We start from the raw sequence: 18,400 nt of genomic DNA, 5'->3' as shown, positions 1-18,400 counted from the left end.
ATTGTCGGAGGATTTACTTTAGTAGTTTGTCTTTGCTGCCACCAGATGATTTTGTTAAGTTCAGGAGAGACTTGCAGAAATGGAAGTGTTAAATATAGCCTTCATTAACCTTCTTACCGCTCTACACACTTCCTAAATTGAATAAAATTTTATTTCCGCAGGGGCAAGAATTCATGGCACATTCTCGAGCTGAAAAGGCTTACAGTATATACTGTACAACGAAAGATAGTAGAGAAAATACACACAACGAGAGTTGGGAAAAGTAAGAATATCATGTCATAATTAAAATGAATGGACAGAAGAAACAAAGTGACACTGCCATAATTTCAGAGGTGGTGGAGAAAATCGAGTTTCAAATGAGAGTATTATGATTTACAAAGAAAGGGTTTTATAAAAATGGAGATTCGAAAAATATATATATATATATATATATATATATATATATATACGGTATTATGATCCAGAGTTCGGTCAAAACAAGCGGTTCATAATGGCGTTGAGCTTTTTTTTCTTTTTTTTAATTGCATTGTCACTGGATTAAGATATTCCGTAATTCTCGTAATATTTTCCTTGTCAATTTATTTTTCTCTTTCATCTGAATTTCCTTTTGTAAGCTACTACTAGATTTTATGTCGATATTTGGCTTATGTAAATAACATACGAGAAAGTGTTCCCCCCTTTACGCATTTTTGCAGTTTTTGTGTCATATTTATGCTGTAATTCATGCCATAAATGTCTAGACTGAGTAGCCTAGCCCCGAGCACCTACGCCTTTGATAGAGAAATACGAAGTCTGCTTTGCCAGAGAGACTCATATCTCCCTGTATTTTTTTTTTTTTTTTTTTTTGGCAATGAGGCATAAAGCATTACATTAATTATCAGTTTTTCATCCAACCTGTTTAATTTCGCATTTTGTATTTACTTTCCACCTTCTCGTGCATTCATGGCAGTCTTCTGTCAAGTATTCACCTTTATATTCTTTACATACACACGAGTACATTCTTCTCTCGTACTTTTTGTCATGCATCCCCCTTTATGTCCTGCAGGACACGGAATATTAATTTTTCCCCTAGTTACCTTTTCCTCTTCCCTCCTTTATTTGCTTGTCGTCTTTTCTTACATACATGGCATTCCTTAATCATGCACTCCCCTTTATAATTTGTAAACTTGCAATTAAACTAACAATACATTGAGATTTTTTTCCCCTGTACGACCTCTTTCAACTCGACTCCGTAGTTTTTTCCTGTCTTCTGTTACATTCCGTAAAAACACAAAGAATATTAGTGAAATTGTTAACACTTTTCCCTCGTACCTGTTTCACTAGTATTTCAGTACAAATAGTGAAGATTCTTCGTTCAGCAAGTTTCATATTACTTGAATACCTTTATTTTCTTACATTCATGTGATTCTTTCAGCATGCATTTATCTGTCAAACATTTTGATATCATGCACTAGCAGAGGTACCCGGCGCTGCCCGGGCAAAACCCTATGACCGTGAATACAGTCATTGCCTGAGACTCCGTATGACCACTTCCCGTCGGAGAAGACCCCCGGAGTCACATTTTACCCACCGAACCTATGTTCATCCTTGGGCCAAAATCCCCAGAGATATGTTCCCCTGGATTTATTCCTAACATGAATCTATATACCCACTACCCACCCATCCATCAACCCTGCCCAACCACCCTACCCTTCCTGCTCATCCCACCAATCCGTCCGCCCACCTGACCCGTTATAACTAATAATATGGTTGTTAAAAAAAAAAAAAAAAAAAAAAAAAAAAAAAAAAACGGAAATTGGCTACCATGTTTCCACAATGTTGATTTACCAATCGATAATTATTTTTAATTAGTTCTATTCTTGGCCATCAAGGACGCCACTTTAGCAATTTTAATGTACACACCTAAATTCGTCGATAAAAGTTACACCTATCAAAGCTGCTTATAGAGTTCAATATACATCCTCAACAATTTCCAAAGAAGAAAGACATAAAAACTTTACTGTATATATACATTATATATACTCGCTTGAAGGCCGTCTTTGGAGGCCTCCGCTCAATGACAAAAAGCCAGAAATGAGTCATAACTCGGGAACAAGTGGCCCGATGGGACTGGGAATTGTTTTATTCTTCAAGTTAGAACACTGTAACGGTACCTTAATCTAACCAAAAATTGCGCCACGTTGCCCCGTTTTTGCAATGTTATGGTAACAAACAAACCAACAAACATACAGAAATTAGAAAAAAAATTATATATATATATATATATATATATATATATATATATATATATATATATATATATATATATAAGGATTTGCCTTTACTTGTATAATCAGTAAAAGTCACACGAAAAATCAGTGCAATTCTGAAAGTATTTCCTTCTCACCTGTTTCGTTTTGTCTCGTTATGTAGTTATTCATCTCTGCCCTTTTAATTTGCTCCTTCTTTTCCTATATCTGCATTTGTGTGTGTGTGTGTGTGTGTGTGTGTGTGTGGTGTGTGTGTGTGTGTGTGTATTCACATGTATATTTCATAAAGACACTTGTAACGTGAACGCACTTAACATTTCTGCTTCCATTCTGTTTTTTCACCTTATATACCTTCCAATCTTACATTTAATGCATTATTTTATTATACATTCTTCTGCCATGCATTCCACTCTATATTCCATTAAAACATACGCAGCATCAGTGTTATTATTAACAGCTTTTCCTTCGTAACTCTATAATTATTGTCTTTATATAATTTATCCATCTTTTATTTCCTTTACCATCATTTTTCTGAGATGCATATTCTTTATATTTTGTATTTTTAAATCCTTGGATCATGGACGTCTTCCCTGAGCTGTATTATGCCATCAGAAGTCAGCTAGAATGAATGAATAAATAAATAAATTAATTAATAAAAGTACTTGAACCGAGGGGGATAATATTGACTTTTCAACCCTGTCACTAGTATGGGTCTCCGCTAAGGCAGACAAAAGTCGTCTAGAGTTGGCCAGAACGTTTTTGAGCTGAATGGGTTAAGCTTCCATTCATCCTCATTTTTGCGACTTGCATTTTCTTTTATTTTCCGACTATTTTTCGTTTATCCTGTTTATTTCATCCAGCAAACTTTTCTTCTATTTAATGTACATTGTAGATTTTTAAACTTTATTTTCTTCGGCATTTATCCAACCCGTATTTTCCATTTTATTATGTCTACATGAATTTTTCTTTCACGCACTTTCCTTGCTCCAGCGCACTTATTCTATTCCTATTTATTTTGTGTATGCTCGGTATTTTTACACTTTCCTTCGGTGTAGGTTAACAAAAATATTTCTTTCAATCTTTTTTTTTAATCTTTCGAACACGTATTCTGTCTATCTATCTATCTATCTATTGCCAGACGCCCAAATCCCGTAAGACGTGGCCACAAACAAACCGCCTCCATGTCGCCCTGTCCCCCGCCATTTCATTGCCACGTATTCTCTTAGTAATATATTATAATTCTCTTATTTTATAATTTCCATCAGGATTCTTCCAGTATACATTTTGTATACACTGCATATTTATAATCTTTTAGTCTGTCTGCTATCTCCCGCACACCATGCTTCATTTTTCAGTGTGTTTCTACTCCGTAAATTTGAAGTGTTAAACTACCTCATTTTTAAACATTCTTTCCGTCGACATTGCTCAGGCATGTATTTTTATTTACCGTCAGTATTTATAATCTTACTTCACTTTCCCTTTCGTTTCCTGTACACGTAACCTCAGTTTTCATGTTTTTTTTTTTTTTTTTTTTTTTTTTTTTACTAATCTTTGTTTCTTTAGTTTCCCTTTCCTTCAGAAATTTCTAGTATGGATTTTCCCTTAAATTACATACTTAGTGGACTAATCTTTGTTTCTTTAGTTTCCCTTTCCTTCAGAAATTTCTAGTATGGATTTTCCCTTAAATTACATACTTAGTGGATTTTTTCCATCTCTCTTTCCTCTTCTTTTTGCTAACTTATCGTTTACATATTATCCATTTCATTATTTTTTATATATATTGCTTTTCATTCTACCTCTCCTGCAGCGTTCTAGAAACATATATTTACTTGCACATAATTACTGCCTTTCAGTCATTGCTTATTATCTTACTGAAACATTCTTCCTTTTTCTTTTTTCATTAACTTTTTATATTTTTCATTTTTAGCTTTCTGTCCTTCGATTTTTTTTTATTTTTTTTTAGGTAGGCATTATCCTTTTATATTACGTATTCATCTTTCTTGAATTCTTCTTGCTGTCTCGTACATATTTTCCTTTTAAGCGCCTTGTTTTGCAATTTTGTTATTTCGTATTTTTATCCTCTTTCCTTCGTCATTCTTCCAAACAATGTTGTGTTGTACACTACGTGTTTATGGCGTTCCCTTCCTTTTACTTTATCCTGCACCCGTATTCTCTCTCTCTCTCTCTCTCCCCCCCCCTCTCTCTCTCTCTCTCTCTCTCTCTCTCTCTCTCTCTCTCTCTCTCTCATTTTCTTTTACGTCCCTTACATTCTTCCAGCAAACAGTATTATTTGTATTTCGTATTTGTAACGCTTACTTACTTTATTTATTTATTTATGTATTTATATCTCCTTGCTTCATTGTTGGGAACCCGTTGTCCTTATATTTTTCTGTTATTCACCCATAATTTTTGTAAATGTTCAGCCATCTTTTTCGTAACTTTAATCCATCAGCTGCACTGGCTTCCTGTGAGTGAAATAAAATCATGTGACATTATCTAAAATAATAATAATAAATAATAATAATAATAATAATAATAATAATAAAATAATACAGTGTTCGTAATTTTTGGCTTAAACAATAATCCAAACAGACATTAAATTTTTTGCCATTGTGGGTTTCTGTGAGCTGGATAAAAACGTCTTTCGTCAGAGGAAATAAGACGTAGTTTGTATTCGGATGTACAGGCTATAAAAAAAAAATGGCACCCTTACGACACGATACATTGTGCCACACCACACGAGACATTCTGAATCAACTCGAATTACGGTACATGGTTGGTATCCCTGGCCCTGTGTTGCTGGTGTGTGTTAATTCATCCAGTAATGATGAAATCCAATGGGAGAGGGAGAGAGGTAGGCTACAGGGGTACCAGCCACACCACGTATTCTCGCCGTCTGTAACAGTGATCGTCGCGAAGGATATCCGAGCAAGGGGTGCCGATAAATTTTTGAGAGGGTGTACTTTTACACACACACTGGCGCAATGACCGTGTAATGTTTTCCTCTGTGTGTGTGTGTGTGTGTGTGTGTGTGTGTGTGTGTGTGTGTGTGTGTGCTGTCTGTCCGTCAGTCAGTCTGGCTGTATGTATATATGTCTGTCTATCTGTCCTGTAAACAAAAGTATGTATTAAAGCAATTTGATCCGGTTTTGACCTAACTTGGTGGAATGGTTGAGGGTCGACAATGAAGTGAACTACTGTTTCTAAAAATAATCGATTAAAATTAAGTTCACAAGGCAAGGTTAATTCAAAGTTTTGACTCTACAGGTATTTAGATTAAGCTCTGTGGGAGAGCTGAAAATATGATAAGAACGAAGGGTTTCCATTTTAAGGCAATCAGTCGAAGATCGGGGCCACAGGGCAAGGTCAAAGTTTAACTCATGTGTGCCTGTGTGTAAACATAAATAGGTACAACTGTTTGACCTGATTTGGACCAAAGTTGGTAGAAACACTGAGGGTCAAACTAGCGGTCCAGGTTATATTTTTAGCACAATAGGTCAAAGGCGAAGATCATATGGCAAAGTAGGCTTAAACTTTTTTTTTTTTTTTTTTTTTTTTTTTTAATCCGATTGAAACCACAGATTAAATAAAGGGTTCTGGGTAAGGCAAGGATGAAAGGATTAGATGTGGACAGCAATCAATCAAAGGTCAAGATCACAGTGAAAGATCAAAATTCAGTACTACGTGGCAAGGTCATCTTAAATTGTTTTGATCCCATATAGATCCCATATAGATCTAAGATCGAAGTGTTGAAAGTAAGGTAAGATCGAAGGGATACGAGGTTAACAACACTCAGATCACAGCGCACCAGCAAAGTTTGACCCATGTATCTATATATGAACAAAACAGCTGCAGCAGTTTTGAGCAGATTTTAACTAAACATGGTATAAGGACAGCGAGCCAGTCAAGAGGCTGACCTGTCGTTTTTTAGGACAATGGTGCATAGGTCAGTGTCACATGGCAAGGTTATCTTAACCAAAGTTTTATCTGATTTGGGATCAAACACTGAGGAACGGTTCGTGAAAAGAAAGGGACGAAAGAGTTCGATTTTGAGAAAAAAATAATCTGTCAAAGGACGAGGTCACAGGGCATGGTCAAATTTTTTGCCTTACAATGTGAACAGTTTTGATTTGACAGAAACGAAACTTGGAGGGGTGGGAGATCTGCCAGTTATGAAGAGATTCGATTTTGAAAATAAGAGGTTAAAGGTTTAGGTAATAGGGCTTGGTCAATTCAAACAGTTTTGATGAAAATCATGCACGAATTAAGTAATTATATTCAAAGAATAATCGCTTGAAGGTCAAGGTCACAGGGCAAGGTCAAATATTCGGCTCCTAAATCATTTGCAGTGTGTGAGTGTTGCACTGTCTAAGCATTCCTTCTTCCTTATTTCGTTCTTGCTATCTCCAGCCGATTTTATCCACCTCCGGATAGAGACTTCGAACTAGAAAGGGTTGGACCTATCCTGCAGTACCTCTTTCACTGTAAGGGTGATAAACTCACCCTGCTGTGCCCAGAACTTCAGAAACAACACGTCCTCGTCACAGGCATGTCGTTCAGTTCTAGGACGTTTTTCCATCCAGCCAGTTCCAAAATTATCATAATCATCTTTGGAGCGACCCCTCGTAGTGAATATGTTTTACAATCATTTAAAATTCCCATTTTTACCACGCGTATCTCCTAAACTAAAGGGTGCTGCAGAGGGACACCCTCATGCGGTGGCACCGATTTTTCGACGGTTCTACTGCCCGGTTATGCAAACGTCCCTCATCTCCCACTGCACCCCTGAAAGAATGACTGTGGGCTGCAGGAAAGGCACCTTTAGCCCGCAGTACACTGGGTTCACACTGAGATGAACCTGGGCCCACAACCACAACTACTGCCTAAGGCTAAAAATTATCGTCTGCAGGTACATGAAAAAATACAAAATTGTGTCACCGTTGTGGAGTGTACTTCTCTGTGAAAATTCAGCATCACTCGTCACTCATCACTTTTTTTTTTCTCCATTATTATTTTTCTTTATCAGCTATTTTCTTACTACTTCCTTAGTTCATTTCCTTCTTTATTTACCTCTTCTTTTACCTTTCACATATATTTTTTCCCTTTCATCTCTGTTATCATCTACGCAGGTTAATCTCTCTGTCTCTGTCTGTCTGTCTGTCTGTCTGTCTGTCTCTCTCTCTCTCTCTCTCTCTCTCTCTCTCTCTCTCTCTCTCTCTCTCTCTCTCTCTCCTCAATTATATATTCCTTTCATCTTCCCCTTCTTCATTAATAAGTATTTTTCTTCATTGTTCCCATTGCTTCCTCTTCCAGCTTCACTCTCTTTCACTTACGCTCTTACATATTGCCTTTTCCCTTCTCTTGTTTTTACTACGCCAGTCCCTCCTGTTCCCATTTTCTTTCCATTCCCTCATTTGCTTGAAACCTCGCTTTCTGTATTGTTCCTCCCCCATTCGTCTCTCATTATTATTTATTTAAGTTCTGCTCTTTCGCTTCTCTTCTCTGTCCTTCCGTTTTCTCTCCGTATCCTTTCCTTTTCCCTCTCCTCCACCTCGTCTTCCTCCCTCTTCTCTCTTCCCTTCCCTCTCCCATGCTTCCTCCGTCTTAATTCTCTCTGGATCCCTTCCCCATCCCTCTCCTCCATCTTCCATCCCTTCTCCTACTTCTTTCCGTTCTTCCTTTCCTTCCATTTCTTCCCTTTTCCCATTCCTATCCTCCTCGGCTTTTTCCTCCCTTTCTTCCTCTCCTATCACTCTTTCCCTTCACTCTACACTTCCTCCCCTCTCCCAATCCCCACTCCTTCTCCTTTCCTCTTTTCTTCCCATTCCCATTTCCTCCTCTTATCTTTCATTTTTTTCTTTCCTCCGCCCTTCCTTCCTTCTTCCCATTTTTCCACAACCTGCACCTTCTCCCTTTTTCACTTACCACCTCCTCCTCTGGTTTTCCCTCCCTCCCTTCTCTCCCTCTTCCCGTGCCTCCTAATTCTCCACGAGGGATTAGGAACATTAAATTCTTCAGTAAGTGAGGTCTCTCCGACATTAGAGAGAATCGTCGGGAAATAGAAAAGGGAAGGAGAAAAAGACGCCTTAGTAACAATACCTCCCAGTGCACAGAGCATGTTATACTGACAGTCTCTCTCTCTCTCTCTCTCTCTCTCTCTCAGCCAGCCATTCATGTTGTGCTAAGCAGTACCCCGTCTCCTCTCTCTTTCCCACCCCTCTCTCTCTCTCCCATCCCTCCCTCTCTCTTTCTCCCCACCTTCTCCCATCTTCCCTTATTTCGTTCCTCCCTCACTCCCTCCCCCTCTTCTTTCTTTCTTCCCTCCTTCCATCTCTCCTTATCCCATCTCTCTCTCTCTCTCTCTCTCTCTCTCTCTCTCTCTCCCTGTCTCCTCATTCCTCCATCCGTCCCTTCTCCCCCCTCCCTCTCCCTCTCTCTTTCTCATTCCTCCATTCGTCCCTTCTCCCCCCCCCCTCTCTCTCTCTCTCCTAACAATTTATTCAGAGAGGTTAAGTGGTTCTCGTGAATTTAGTTCGCATTTAACCGAGTCCCGTATTCAGGGCATAAACATGGTGAGTTTTACTTGCTCCAGCGGATGTTGGGAGAGAGAGAGAGAGAGAGAGAGAGAGAGAGAGAGAGAGAGAGAGAGAGAGAGAGAGAACGTAAAATTTCTTGCCCGCACCCGCCTGCGTCTAGTGGGGTCGTTTTTAAAGTCACAGTGATGCGTAACTTCCACCCACATCCGCCCGCACCAACAAGCAACTGGTGTGGACACGACCTAAGATTGAGTGCCTGCAAGGCTGTTCCTTAAAGAGATGGACGAAAAACACGAAAGCCAATGGTATTACCCGTTTACTTACGCTGTATATTCAAGAATGAAGGAATAGGAAGTTGGAATGGAAGGCTGGCAAAGATAATTCTTGGGCTGTGCTTTCTCCATGTTAGACCACAAATAAACGAGACGCCAAGGACACTGAGAGATGATAAAGGATTCAATTTATGTTACTGAATGTAAGAGAAGAGTCATGTGGAAGATTATGGCGAACTTAAAGGTGGAGGAAGTATGTTCTGAGGCCTGAAGATAAACAGCCAGATAGAAGAGGTACATCAGAGATCAGGTGTGTCAGTGCCTCATCGTGTGACTGTTGTGGTGACTGCTGTGACGGATGCTGTTTTGTGAGAGGCGGGTGGAAGAGCAACGAGTGGAATGATCTTCACATGACTGGACAGAGCTAGACGTAAAACTTAGGCCATTAACCCTCCTCAGGTAGACCTACAGGTGTACAGTAGGTACACCTGGGTCTCTCAGACCCAGCTTTAAAAAAACTGCTGTAGTGTCAAACATGTTTTATATAATGAATTCCTGATTATCCTACAATGTATTAGGTCTTATCAGTTACAAAACTATGTGAATAAGTTTTAATTCATTGAACTCCACGTATTTTTAAAAAAATATGAAAAAAAGGCAAAATTAAAGTTTTTTTTTTTTTTTAGTCGCCATACACGAAAACAAAGAACACTATGAGCCTAGCACATGAGTCACAACTTGAGGGATGGAGGACCTTCATTATGGGCACAGTGGATCTCACACAACATAAAATCAACTTGCAAACTAATAGTGAAAAATTCTCCCCCCTCTTCAAGTACACCTGGGTCTCACAGACCCGACATGCAATTCTGAGTGATATATTGCAAAAACATTGACAGACACGAAAGTAACCCCCCTACACCCTGCATGGGCACAAAAAGTTAGGAAGCTACTGAGAAGGACAGGGATCCCAGGCATCTATAAGTTACTGAACTATACCATCGAAAAAACTGCCCTGGTCTGACATACCCAGGTGTACCCGAGGAGGGTTTATGAATAAGAGAAAAATTATTGGTGATAGAAGCTTGTCTTGGGAACATCAACTGTGATGATTAAAAGAAAAGTGGCAGTTCACAATGACACCTGTAACGACCGAAGAAGAATGTGATGATTAAAAGAAAAGTGGCAGTTCACAATGACACCTGTAACGACCGAAGAAGAATGTGATGATTAAAAGAAAAGTGGCAGTTCACAATGACACCTGTAACGACCGAAGAAGAAACTTACGATAAAAGAAGGGATCACAACAGCGCAATCTGAATTTAAAGATTTGTGTCAGACTCTGTTGGTGGCCTTCAGGATGTCATGTGCATTGTGCAACAGCAAGTGCCTCGTCGATATCCCATGAAGAGAATGACAAGTAATCTGAAAGGAATGTAAGAGGGTCGCCAATGTCGCCAGTAAAAAGTGTCCTTTACGAATCTTGTACTGGCGGTCAGAAACAAGGTCATGGAAGGTAAAGTTCTCAAAATTTTCCAGTTGAAGATATGCTCAAATAGATTAGAAATACAAGAAATTAAAACAATCAGACGACTGTTTGAAGGCTGGAAATGGCACTGGTCTTCAAGGAAGACTGAATGGCAGAAAATTTCGATACAAAAAGGACACATGCTTTTTAACAGACGAAGGCAAATAGGGTTGCCTAGACGGAGTGTCAGCACAGTACTTGAGAACAACAGCATCGACACCACAAGGACTGTAACCTCATTAGTATTTTTCTCAATGCAAAAAATTAACAAAAATCGTTAGGAATTAAAAAAAAAAGTCACCAAACTGAAGAGGCTAATAACTAATAACAGACCATACACTGAGTAAACACACGAGAGATGAATGAGGCCTAATGAATGAGTAATGAGCTCGAAAGTCGATTTCAGAATCAAAGCATTATGAATATGAAAATGAATGAATCAGTCAATGAATTTATGAATAAATGGACATACAAATAAAGTGGAATATGAAACAAGCTACATTAACCCTACAGACTTTTAGGTTATAGAAAGCCAGGAAACGGAAAGAGTACGATAGCGGGAGAACATACTGTCAAGGGTCACACTCCCATTCATTTAATCATTCAAGCGGCAAAAATCCTAAGTGTATTTTGCCTACAGTCTTGGCTGAAAATATGAAAACTTTAAGCTATATTCCAGCTAACGCCTGGTGATTTATTCCATTCTTTCAGTCACCAGACGATTTTATCAACATTAAAAATTAATGTCTTTTACTAAAGGAGTTAGACAATAGGTAATAGGTTCTTCGGTGCAAAGTTGCCTCAAGTACTATGTCCTTGCTACCACCAAATGATTTCATCCTACTTAAGGAAGGACCTCTCTTCGTAACAGGTTACAGACAATATGTTCAGCTCCTCGCTGCTGGCGAAGCACTTTTTATTTATTCTTGTTGTCACAAGACGATTTTATCGAACTCAAGGATGGAACTCTCCTACGATAGAGAAGGGTTAGAAGTCTCCTTTTGCCGAACCAAAAACATGCATCGAATGGTATTCCTGTGTGTTGTACCTATCGTCAATAAACATTATACATGTCTGGTGTTCCAAAATAATGATGGGAGATTCGAAATTTGTGCTCATGAGAGCACACCGACGCCGCAGCCGAAGTGTGACCTTGAACCACAACCCTGATCACTGATTGGCCTGCACCAAGATCGAACTTGTTCATACAGACGCACGCATAATGTATGCGCCAGTTCTGTTCAAAATCCAATCGGCATTTAAGATATATATTTTAGCATGCAGAAGGACTGACAGACAGACTTGCCAGCAGTGCTGTCCACATGATAATCTTCCGTCCACACCTAACCCTGTGTAGTTAGTTCATCCTAGCCTCGCAAACCACTGCCAGAGTGTTGTACAGTCAACTACACAAGTCCTGCGCCTCTCCTGCCTCCCTTTTACCGATGATTTCACAGGGTCATGAATGAGACGTAGTGGACTGAAGTATGTATTTGTATCCGTCTGTGGGTGGCAGTATACACTTTTGTCCACTGCGTATCATTCAGACATCTATGGCTCCAGGGATGAGAGAGGCACAGGAGGCTAATTTATTTCTGTAGTTGGCTGTATCTTCACGTGGATGCCAATGTACCTGCCAGGCCTGCTTGCTCCCCTCCATCATAGGAACGGCTGGCTGGCTTCATTATTAACTATTATAATTCATGTATTCATAACGAACTTAATTAATCTTGTAACTACCTTCCACCTTGCCTCTCCTCCACCTCGGAGATAACTCTCTCTCTCTCTCTCTCTCTCTCCACTAGTAATTTCTTATCTTCCCCTCTTATCACGTCTTTATTTTCATGTTTTTCTTTACCTTGAAATTCACTGCTTTCCTTTCGTTTCATCCCATTTATCTCAGACTTTTAAGTCTTTCACCATTAGTGTGTGTGTGTGTGTGTGTGTGTGTGTGTGTGTGTGTGTGTGTGTGTATTTCCGACTCTGGGCATACACGATAGTCCGTTCCCTGAAGGCTATTAATCCTCTTACGTGCCTCACACCATCGTATGAAATCACTTCAGCACTGATACCCACAGTCCATATTCAGTACATGTTACACTTATTTCACTGATGATTTTTGTTATTTTATTAACGAAAGTGTTTTTATGACATGTCGGTGGGTCGTGATGAAGATATGGAAAGTCTGCAAAAGAAAAATTCAGAATCATTAGTCTGTTCCCTGCCCTATAATAGCCTAGAAATAAACTCCAGTCCTTTCGGGCAGCAGATCACTCCTATAGTCACTTAACCACCACCTCCTCCAGTTGAGATATAATATTTAAGTCCGACCATCTCTGTAAAAGAGCAAATAATCTGTATCAGCACATTTCCCTAACTCGTACAACTGTTTGCATATTTATTTCCCCTTGGAGTAAATACAGATAAAATAACTCACTTCATTAGCATTGGATAATTAACCACTCCATTCCAAGAACGATTTCATTCACCTTCGATTTCGTTTAACTTCGGAACAATGTCTAGCAGTGAAGTTGTTAGTGAAGATTATATCCAATCCCTCTAGTTGAAAATTCCTCCTAAGATTAAGTAAATCGTCATGTAACAGCATAAATTAAGCGAAATATATATCTTCGGGTTAAAGGGATTAAACGAACAAGAGCTTTGTTGAAAATCATCACTCCTGCAGATTCCTTGAACCATGAAAGACTGCTAAAAATTCGCGGAAATCAACATCTTCCTTACGATGGTAGTTTTAACATTTAAATTTTTCCTTCCACCAAAATTATTTTATTCAGCACAGGAGACCACCCGAATGATGAGTAGATTTATTTAGCCTATAGTCTACTCACATCAGTTTTTAAAAATCTTTCCTGAACTAAAGACAAAACAAAAAAAGGTCCGGAGATAACACGAGCAATGTATAAAGACGTCATGCTTTGTTCTTGCATGAGGGTTTCCATATGCTGGAACAAATCGTCCCATCGGTAGTAATAATGAAATAAAAGAGACGACTTCGGCTGAAGGGGTTGAAAGTGATAGAGAGGATCGGAGGCGCTTGAGAGGGATTTGTAGCACTGGAGGGGATTCGAAGTTCCGAACAGGTTTTGAAGCTCCTCTGGGGATCTGAGGAGTGAGGGTTGAAGGGTTTGGGAGCACTGGAAGGAATCTGAGGCACTGGAGAGAAATCAACATACTGAATAGAATTAGGGAGGGAATGACGCACGACAAGGAATCTGAGGCACTGGAGAGGATGGTAGGCAATTAACAGAGCCGGAAGAGAACTATGTGGCCTTCAAAGCACTATGAGGGAATTTAAATTAACAAAGGCTCATGGCACTAAAAGATTCACGAAGCTTTACGCAAGCTTGAAAGACCTTGACAGAATTTTACGATTAATGGCTAATGACTCAGGAAGAATTCACAGCACTAGAGGGCCCTGGAGGCTTTGGGCAGGTTTGGAAGGTCTTACGAGAATTTTAGATTAAGACCGAAGACTCTGGACACACTAAAGAATGTTCAAGACACCAGAGAGGGCCGAAAGGACTGTTAAGGGAAGGACGTGATCAGAACGGAGTATCTTAAATTCTGACATGTTCGAAAACCTTACAGATGAAATGAGAATTGATGGGTTGGAAGGTAGTTGAGGGGATTCGAAGTAATGAATAGGACTGGAAGGGATCTGGAAAGAATTTACAACACTATGGAAGACTCTGGAAAAAACTGAGAGGATATGAGGCATTGAATAAGGTCGGGAAGATACCTATGAGCAGATGGATTTCAGAGCAATGGAGGGAATTTGGACCTGCAAAGGTTTATTTAACTAAACTTTTTGAAGTTACTGACAAATCTTGAGACTCTTGCGAGGATTTCAGGATTTAGAACTGATAGAATTTGGAAACACTAGGAGAAATTTGAGATAATGAAGAGGATTTGAACCACTAAACAGAATTAGCAAAGAACAGAAAATGTTCATATCACTCGAGGGAATATAGTACACCTGGTAGAATTTGAAGGACTGAACAGGGCTGGAAAACACTAAGAATAAATTCAAATCACATAAGGGAATTACATGGCACTAGATGGTACTCGAGGCTATGGACAGGTTTGGAACCCTTGAGAGGATCTGAAGATGGAAGAACGAATCATTGGTGGGAATTCGAAACGATGCAGAGGACTAGAAGTACTGAACAGGGTCGGAGGAGATTCAGCACTAAAAGGGACTCGAGTAACAGCAGAGATTCATAACACTACAGGATATTCCTACTTCCTGCGAGGACTTCATTTTTGAAGATGGATGAGTCTGGAAGCACTACAGGGAATCCGAGACTCTGAAGACTGGAAATAATAAACAGGACGAAGCGACCAAGAAAGGATTCACAACGCTGGCGGGAATTTAAATGATCACCTTGCTTATGATAATGTCTTTTCCTCTTGCTACCTCCGGATGATTTTTTTTTCATTCTAATGAGATCTTTAGTAGTGAAGACTTTATAAAAACAGCTATATCTAATCCCTCCAGTTCGAAAAGACTCCCCTAAACTGTATGGACTGGGTTAGCATGGGGATTAATGTCACTAGAGGGTCTCTGAAGCAACTGATAATTCGAAACAAGAACGGGTCTGATGCACCTTTTTTTTTTTTTTACACTAAACTGACCATGATTTTCGTCCATTTGCAGCTTATTTCACAGCGTTCAGCGGCAGAAAATGGCAATGCTACACAGCACTTCCCCATGACTAGCATAATTTTCTAATCTTAATCTGTTGTTAAAACTCAGCAATGAACGTGGGGAAATGTCAATTATAGGCTGCGTTAGAGTAAAACGACTGTAGATGAGAATCAAATGAAGTCAACGCACTGGTGATTTGAGAAAGATACACAATGCCTACCAGCTGCACATGAGTATTTAACGCTGACAGTAAATTGCTTACTGTACCTTTCCCAGAATACGACCTGAAATAGTCAATGTTACATCCAGGTCCCCAGTTGTCGCGCTAGGTGAAGAGGAACGCGGGCAAAACAGACTTGTCCAAGAATCTGACTGGCCTAAGAACTGAACTCGGGGTCTTCCAGCTGTAATATGGACATATTAACTAATGCACCACTTCCTCCCTTAAGACTGGAAAACCGATGGAGAGAATCGGAAGTTATTTGAAACGAAAGAGAGGATCAGGACCATTCGGAGGGTTCCAAAGTCGTAGTAGTAGTACTGCAGTAGTAGTAATAGTAACCCCGGGCTCATCTGAATGTGAACCCAGTGTAATGCAGGTTGAAGTTACCATCTGCTGTCCACCATCCTCCTTACTTGGGGATAGGGAAGAAATTGAGGGACGTTTGTCTGGCCAGGCAGTGGAGCCACCCGGTCATACCGGTGCCACCACGAGAAGGCGTCCCACCCCAGCACCTACGCCTTGCCGTTACATGGGAGAGTTGGAGTGGTATTCTCGTACGTGCAAGGTCATCTTTACCCCAGGTTGTTCGTACCTGGACCTGAAACAGTGATCTAAATTACAAAGTCGAAGGCTGCATGACCATTTTTGAGAGAAGACTGGGACTTAATAAAAACTTGATTAGCTGCCTAAATGACTCGTGATAGGCATTAAGACTTCTCGTGAATGTTCGGTGGGTTTACTAGCACCTCTTCGTTACCCATTTATTTCTGTATATCGTACATTAAGATAACCTTATACATAATTTTTACGAAAACTATGTTCATCTTACAACAATGAAAATAATATGGAAAAGTGTACTAGACTATCATATGTAAAATAAATTACTCAGAGAGGTAATATTGTTCGTTCACCTTAGGTTGGAGATTTTCATCCTTTTACAGATTATCTGACTTAGCTCAGTGGGAAAATAAGGCAATACTACGGCTGTTTATGTTTTCCGTAACACTTTTTCATGACGGGTAAATATTTTATAGTTAATCTCTTGTTACAAAAATAGGACAATCCTACAGTTCTACAACTTTTCCACGGCATTTCTTCATAACAAGCATCATAATTCAGTACTAATCGTGTTACAGTTAAGCATTCACGATGGAGAGGTGGCAGTTTTAAGACAAGTTAAAGTGAACGGATTATAGTATAATATGCTTTCTAAGACTACAAAGAAGACGGTCTCTGGAGTGAACGGATAGGGCTCAGAGACTAGATGGTGCTCTTTGAAGGTATACAAGGCGGTCAAGAGGAACGTGAGCAGGTTGAGAAGGTGCTTTGAGGTATTGTGAATGCTGGACAGATGTTGATGTATAGAGAGAGCCGTCTGCTTCTCCCAGGCTCCATCATGTGGGTTATGTTGTGTGGACCTATTCTACCAGCTGGGCACGCGTTATCCGTGAGTGCACCCAACCCAGATCTATGCTGGTAACTGAGGAGCATTGGGTGATTTCCTGATCTAAGCCTGGGTGGGTGAACTCGATCTGACGCGAGGATGTCGGGAGGGAAGAGGGGTGGACGGCTGTAGCTGCTGATTGTGATCAGTCTGCATAGCACATTACACAGAGTACTCGGGAACTACACAGAAAGGTCAGACATGTTCTGTCATCAAATGTGTGACCGAGTTAAATGACACATAATCCGGTTAACGGCTATTAGGCAGTTGTGGGAAATACAAATATTTTTTCTACTTAAAAAAAAATATATATATATATATATATATATATATATAAAATTCTCTCACAGAGGACAGTTAAATGGTATCGATCCAACTACTTCCCAAGTTGTGATGAATAATGAGACACAGTGCAATGACGTGCGTTAGCCAGTGATGCTATCTTAGGAATCTAACTTTTTTTTTTTTTTTCAGAACTTTGAGGAACATTTTTATAGCTCCTCGACTATAAAGAGGGCCAATATTCCTGACCGCATTTGTACACGTCGTCCCCGTAACAAATTATATCTGATGCAGAAATGCGGTCAGATAGTTTGTGTTCAAAACTCTTTTCATTTTTTTTTTTATGTGACCGACTCTGGGCATAGGCTTCACAGCCTGCTTTCAAGGTCCAGCAGTCCTCCTACGTACCGCACACCTCTACATGTTACCATTTCGGCGCTAACACCCACCGTCCATATTGAATACATGCTAGGGCTGTCTCATACAGGACAGATGTGTTGGTATTAGCGGGGGTATTTTTACGACATGTTGGGGGTCTTCTGGTAGATCAGTAAAGTCTGCTTTTATGAAATTCAAATCCTTAAACTGTTCCCTACCCCAGCGGGATTTGAACCCGGGTCCGTTAGACTGCAATCCAACTCTCTACCGGTTGAGCCACCGCCTCCCCATTTGGATGGCAGAACTCATGAAATAAACTCCTGTTAACTCTGGTGTATTCTTTTGCTGCATGTTGCCACGCTAGAGTCCCGAGGATGAAGTCTCGTATAATCATTGCCATGTACAGTGGATTTTTCGTTACACAGTGATCTCAGGTTTTACAGTAACTTTCTTAGATAATGTGATCCTTTAACAGGGAGATGTTAAGTTGTAGATTATTCCTTTGCATGTAAAAAAAATTAACATGCACTTCTTCTTGTCACTTTTCCCTACTTACCAATCTCCTAACCTATATTCTTTCCACCCAGCCGTAGCTCCCTTACTACCTGCTTACCTGCCTCCCTGCTTACCTTCCTCTCAACCTGCCTATCTACCTCCCTGCCGAACCCCCTCCCTCCCTCCCTACCTCCCCACCCACCTCCTTATATACCTGCCTACCTGTCTACCTCCCTTCCTATCCACCTACCTCCCTATCCACCTCCCCATCTACCTGCTTACCTACTTCCCTACCCATCTCCCAATCTACCTACCTGTCTAACT

This window comes from Coenobita brevimanus, chromosome 25 (assembly GCF_032717465.1).
Source record: "Coenobita brevimanus isolate Jiangsu-jjx chromosome 25, ASM3271746v2, whole genome shotgun sequence".
NCBI lineage: Eukaryota > Metazoa > Arthropoda > Malacostraca > Decapoda > Coenobitidae > Coenobita > Coenobita brevimanus.
This window is presented reverse-complemented; position numbering follows the sequence as displayed.